This window comes from Esox lucius, chromosome 22, assembly GCF_011004845.1.
Source record: "Esox lucius isolate fEsoLuc1 chromosome 22, fEsoLuc1.pri, whole genome shotgun sequence".
In the NCBI taxonomy this organism is placed as follows: domain Eukaryota; kingdom Metazoa; phylum Chordata; class Actinopteri; order Esociformes; family Esocidae; genus Esox; species Esox lucius.
Genome location: NC_047590.1, coordinates 23,412,014 through 23,418,852, shown reverse-complemented (window position 1 = coordinate 23,418,852; position 6,839 = coordinate 23,412,014).

The window sequence follows — 6,839 nt, the reverse complement described above, 5'->3', positions numbered from 1 at the left end:
AATCATCCATGGTACATAATAGCATTAAAAGATTCAGAGAATCCAGAGAAATCTTTGTGCGCAAGGGAAAGGCCTGAAAACCTGTATTGGATGGCCGTAATCTTTGGGCACTCAGGCAGCACTGCATTTAAAACAGACACGATTCTGTAGTGGACATCACTGTGTAAGCTCAGGAACACGTTTGAAAACCATTTTCTGAGAACTCAGTACATCGCTGAATCGACAAATGCAAGTTAAAACTCTACCATGAAAAGAAAAAACTATACATAAACAAGATCCAGAAACACTGCTGTCTTCTCTGGGCCCAAGCTTATTTATGATGGACTGATGCAAAGTGGAAAACTGTTCTGTGGTCTGTAAATATACTAAATTAAAATTGTGTTTGTGAATCAAGGACGCCACATTCTCCAGGCTAAAGAGGAGAGGGACCATCCAGGTTTCTATCAGTGCACAGTTCAAATGCCAGCATCCATGATGGCATGGGTGACTTGCACATCTATGAAAGCACCATTAATGCTGACCAATATATACTGGTTTTGGAGAAACACAATGCTGCCATCCAGAAAAAGTATTTTTCAGGGAAGGCCTTGCTTATTTCAGCAAGACAATGCCAAACCACACTCTGCATGTATTACAACAGCATGGCTCTGTAGTAAAAGAGTCCGGGTGCTAAACTGTCAGCTTAAAACTTCAGGTTTCGGGGCTGTCGCTGGGCAATACAGACTTTCATTTCCCTCCAAAGATTTTCTATTGGGTTCAGGTCTGGAGATTGGCTAGGCCACACCAGGTCCTTGAGATGCTTCTTACGGAGCCACTCCTTAGTTGCCCTGGGTGTGTGTTTCAGGTCGGAGTGAAGGAGTTAACCAAAATAATATATTTATTTTTGCGGCTATTGTAAAAATAGCCGCAATTCCTCAAGCTTATATTACAGAACAAACAAGTTCAAATAACCAGATGCTTTCGGGAACCCTTTTTGGAAGGAAGTCAGCACGAGATATCACATGCTCCCGCTGACAGAAAGGAATTTTAGATAGCGGCGCATGCGTACTTTCGACAGGCACACTGAATTCTTCCTAACACTGGTCTTCTCTAGTGCTGCGGCAACGATTGATTCGGCTGCTGCATTGTTGGAAGCCATGGTGAAAGACACAGAAACTGGACAACCAGTCGGTTTAAGGTAAATCACAATGTTTCACATGATACATGTTAATGCTATAATGTTATGTTTTGGAAAAGTAATGATATTTTATTTCTATACTAGTCATGTTATTGAACGTTAGCTACAGGTACGTCATGTAAGCCTAGCTAACATCCCCCTATAGGCTCTGTGCACAAGCATATGGACGAAATTCCGCTTTAGCCAGATGTCGGCATATCAGTTTCCGGTTTACTTAAGGCGATCACCCGCGTCGCCCAAAATTTCAGTTTTTAGTAGATGTCTCCAAGACCTGCCTAAAATAAGCATTAGTGATGTCCATCGAATTGTTGATGCCTGGTCCCCTGCTCCAACAAGCAAGCGGAACAAGGGATTCAAACTCTACGTATCGAGTTATCTGCACAACTACGAGGGTAAGTAGTTTACTGTGGTGTGCCGGCCGGCTATTGGCTAAGCTAGTTAGCGATGTGTTCCTTTTTAGTGTAGTATTAGGCAGGACAATAGAACACATAAAAATTCACCCTAGCCTCAAAAACGGCAAAAAAACACTGGCTGAGCTGGAACGCTAGCACGTCCCCATAGCAAGGGAATTGAAACGAACCTTTGTTTAGCCTCTTCTAACCTGAATTAAGCTTGAAATTCCAAAGCCTCAAAAAAGCACCAAAACAGATCTCCTCTTTTATTTTACTACTGTAACCTCATTTCAGAACGAAACTGAAAAATAACAACTGGCATAGGAAGTAAACATCTGGTCCTATATGATATTAATTGCGCTTAAACCTGCGTTATGTGGAAGTATATAAAAAAATCGCCTTTTCTGACTATTTCTAGTCTAGCGTTTGAAGTCATTGAATGGTGCAAGCCATATTTTATTAAAAAGAGGACATTCTCCTGATTAAAATTATGCCCCACTTGTACCTTGAAAATTAAATGAGTCACGTACATTATATTTATTTTTTTCCATACAACAGCATCACTCATCTTGTTGTGAGTTTAGGTGTTTACTAATGTGGATGAGTATTAGTAAGTAAACCGGAAACTGCAATGCAGACTTCTAGACAAAAGCGGAAGTTTGTTTCTACGCTGGTGCACAGAGCCTATTATCGGCCACCCCCGTTTTTATAGTGATGTATCGAGGTAAATACGTTAAAAAAATAATGAAAAGCACGGAATCGTGAAATTTGTCATGCGCGACAGACCAGACATCATCATATAGGCCAGACCTGGGCAAACTACGGCCCGCGGGCCGCATCCGGCCCTTTTTACGTCCCTGTCCGGGCCGCGTGAGGCCAATCATAAATTATAGGGATGCACCGAATAATTGACACAATCTTTTCTTTCTGTGTTTCGGTTTTTGGTTTTCGGCCTTTGGAAATGTTCTTTTGAAAAGCGTTACGTTTGTATTACTTACGTATGGACGTATATGCGTGCGTGAGCTGAGAGTGAAGGTGAACAGCGACAAGTGACGCTCACGCTAAGAAAAGAAAAGTTGATAACGAAGGCCATGTTTTCAACAAGACATGGACTGCCAAGTATTTATTTACAGAAATTAAATGTAAAACCGTTTGCTTAATCTGTGGTACACAAGTCGCTGTGTTAAATGATCATAATTTGAATCGCCACTACACGACCAATCATGAGGATAAATATAGAAATCTGTCTGATGAAGAGCGCGCATGGGAGTCTGATGCGTTGCTAGCAAAACTGCAAACCCAACAAGGACTTTTTACGAAAGCCGTCGGGACAAGTTATGTAATTTCTCACAAAATCGCCAGAAAAAGTAAGGCGTTTTCTGACGGAGAGTTTATTAAGGAGTGCTTATTGGACTCTGTTGCGTTGTTGTGCCCGGAGAAAAAGGGCGCATTTGAGAATGTGTCACTCCGACACACAGTAACGAGGCGGGTTGAGGACATCGCTGGAAACTTGGAGCTTCAGCTGAAGAACAGAGTGGCCGACTTTTACTATTTTTCTCTGGCTTTGGGTGAGAGCTGCGATGTACGTGACACCATCCAGCTACTCATCTTCTTACGTGGAATAACTGCAGACTTTCAAATCATGGAGGAGTTGGCAGCCATGCAGTCAATGAAAGGGACTGGTAATGACTTGTTCACAGAGGTAAATGCATGTTTGGACATGTTAGGACTGAAATGGGACAAGCTGGCAGGTGTGACAACAGACGGTTGTCCAAATCTGACGGGGAAACATTTTGGACTTTTAAAGAGAATGCAGGATAAAGTGACAGAAATGAACCCTGTGCAGAAATCGACATTTTTGCATTGTATTATACATCAGGAAGTGTTATGTAAGACTGTTAAAAAGGAATGTTGTTGATGCTGAATCTAAAACAGTTAACTTCATCCGAGCGAGAGCATTAAATCAAAAAAATGTTTTTGCATTTTTGGAGGAAAATGAGATTGGACATGGTAACATAAGCTATCACTGCACTGCCAGGTGGCTCAGCCTTGGCAAAGTGTCTGGGACCTGAGAGACCAGATTCAGGATTTCTGTGTTAAGAAAGGACATAACACCCCAGAGCTTTCAGATAAAGACTGGGTGGCAGACCTCAGACATCTGCTGTGGATGTGACTGCACTAACAAACAAACTAAATGTCAAACTGCAGTGCAAGGGCCTTTTTGTGCACGAGATGTACAGTCCAGTGAAGGCTTTCATGAGAAAGTTGCAGCTTATCTCAAGCCAAGTGAAGGACAACATTCTGACCGACTTGCCAACACTAAAGGAAGCCAAAAGATCAGCCGATCACATCCACAAGTATTCAACCATGTTAGAAGCACTGCATGCAGAGTTTGAAGTCTCCCTTCAACTGCAGTGTGGATAATGCACCCAGTGATGTTCAGATGAAACTCATTGACCTGCAGTCTGACACACTTCTGGCAGAGCACTTCAGGTCAGTCTCACTGCTAAACTTTTACTCCTCCCTCAAAGAGGAGAACTTTCCACACCTGAGGAGGCATGCTCAGAGGATTCTAGTCCTCTTTGGATCTACCTATGTATGTGAACAGACATTCTCAATGATGAAGTTCAACAAATCCAAACACAGATCCTCTATCACTGATGACCACCTCTCAGCTGTCCTTCGCATAGCCACCTCAGACATTCAGCCAGATTTCAATGCCCTTGTTCAAGCCCAGAACAGACTGGATTATTCTCACTGAAGAGGTAAAATGAGGTGGAAAACATTACAAGTTATTGTTTGTTGTATTGCTGTATTTCTATTAACTTGTTAAGTTGTTTTTCATTGTTTGTGGAGATTAACAAGTAAAAAAAAATATTGCACTGATTCAATAATTGCTTTTGTTTTCTTATTTGACTTTTACACCACAATTTCACATCGCTGAATATAAATATTTACAGAATAGTTTTATTCTTCCGATTATCAGTACCAGCTATTCAAAATATATAATTTGGTGCATTTTACAATGGGAGAAAGTTGAGCAGAATTAAGTTCAAGTTATCGTTGGTGTGGCCCTCTGACACAATTCAGGTTTCTCATGAGGCCCCTTGTAAAAATGAATTGCCCTGTAACACTTGTCGTTGGTGTCGTGTTGGTTAGGAACCAGGCGAAGGCAGTAATCTCGTTCGTGGGTTTTAATACACAACAAACAAACCAAACACGAACGGAAAACAATACTAATGACTGAATGAAATGAAAGTGCGCAACATGCGTCTTAACAATTAACATTCAAACGGTACATTAAAAAACACTCACCAATAAACAAACGGCAACAATGACAGCAACAATGATCCACAATGTGGGGAGCAGAGGGGAAACATATATACACATACAAATGATGACAATTGGGACCTGGTGTGGAAGATGGGAAACATGTAACCGTCCGGGATGTGTTCGTGAGATATGGGAACTTGAGAAATTATGGCACAGTGGCGCTGCTGCTCACCGCACCATGACAGTACCCCCCCCCAAAGGCCCGGCCACCGGACGGGCCAAGACGAACCCTAGCCCAAGGGAGGGGGGGCGGGGTACCGCAGAACCCCCATCGGCACAAACCCGCCGAGGGGGCGGAACAGCCGAGACTAACCAGGGTGGCGGAGCCGTCGGGACAGGCCGGGGAGGCAGAACCGGCTGAAGATCAGGAGCCGGCGGAGGGTCAGGAGCCGGGAGAGCCGACGGGGGGTCGGTAGCCGGCGGAGGGTCAGAGGCCGGGAGAGCCGACGGAGGGTCGGTAGCCGGCGGAGGGTCAAAGGCCGGGAGAGCCGATGGTGGGTCGGTAGCCTTAAGAGGCGACGGTGGGTCGGTAGCCGGAAGAGCCGACGGTGGGTCGGTAGCCGGAAGAGCCGACGGTGGGTCGGTAGCCGGAAGAGCCGACGGTGGGTCGGTAGCCGGAAGAGCCGACGGTGGGTCGGTAGCCGGAAGAGCCAAAGGAGGGTCGGTAGCCGGAAGAGCCGAAGGAGGGCCCGGGACAGGAGAGGGCGCCGGGGCGGCCGGGACAGGAGAGGGCGGTGGCGGCCAAACCCCGGCAAGCTCAGACGGTGCGGGCCACTCCTCCTCGGCCTCAGGCGGCAGAGGCCACTCCTCCTCGGCCTCAGGCGGCAGAGGCCACTCCTCCCCACACTCGGGAGGCACGGGATGCCGTAGGAGGCGCTGGCTGCAGCAGCCAGCGCCTCCTACCAAACAGTACATTAAACAACACTCACCAATAAACAAACAAACGGCAACAATGACAGCGACAGCAACAATGATCCACAATGTGGGCAGCAGAGGGGAAACATATATACACATACAAATGATGACAATTGGGACCTGGTGTGGAAGATGGGAAACATGTAACAGTCCGGGATGTGTTCGTGAGATATGGGAACTTGAGAAATTATGGCACGGTGGCACTGCTGCTCACCGCATCATGACATGCCCACCCCTGATATAGGCTATTATCAGTGATCTGTCTTTTTTCCTTCTTCACCAGAAGGCATGAAAGGTAGCTAAAACCTTCTGGTAAACCCGTAAGTGAAACTGATCAGGCATTTGTAAGAGGAAATAAAACGTTATGGAACAAGACAGTATGGCGGCCGATAATAGGGCTTGTATTTTTTGTCGCTAACCAACTAGCTGAAAATACACTTAACAAAATTTTAAACGCAACACTTTTGTTTTTGTCCCCATTTATCATGAGCTGAACTCAAAGATCTAAGACTTTCTCTATGTACACAAAAGGCCTATTTCTCCCAAATAATTTTCAAAAATCTGTCTAAATCTGTGTTAGTGAGCACTTCTCCTTTGCCGAGGTAATCCATCCACCTCATAGGTGTGGCATATCAAGATGCTGATTAGACACCATGATTGTTGCACAGGTGTGCCTTCAGATGGCCACAATAAAAGGCCACTCAAATGTGCAGTTCCATCACACAGCACAATACCACAGATGTCGCAGGTTTTGAGGGAGCGTGCAGTTGGCATGCCAGAATGTCCACCAGAGTTGTTGCCTGTGAATTGAATGTTCATTTCTCTACCATAAGCCGTCTCCAAAGGCATTTCAGGGAATTTGGCAGTACATCCAACCGGCCTCACATCTGCAGACCACGTGTAACCACACCAGCCCAGGACCTCCACATCCAGTATCTTCTCCTCCAAGATCGTCTGAGACCAGCCACCTGGACAGCTGCTGCAACAAACAGTTTGCATAACCAAAGAATTTCGATGGCGTC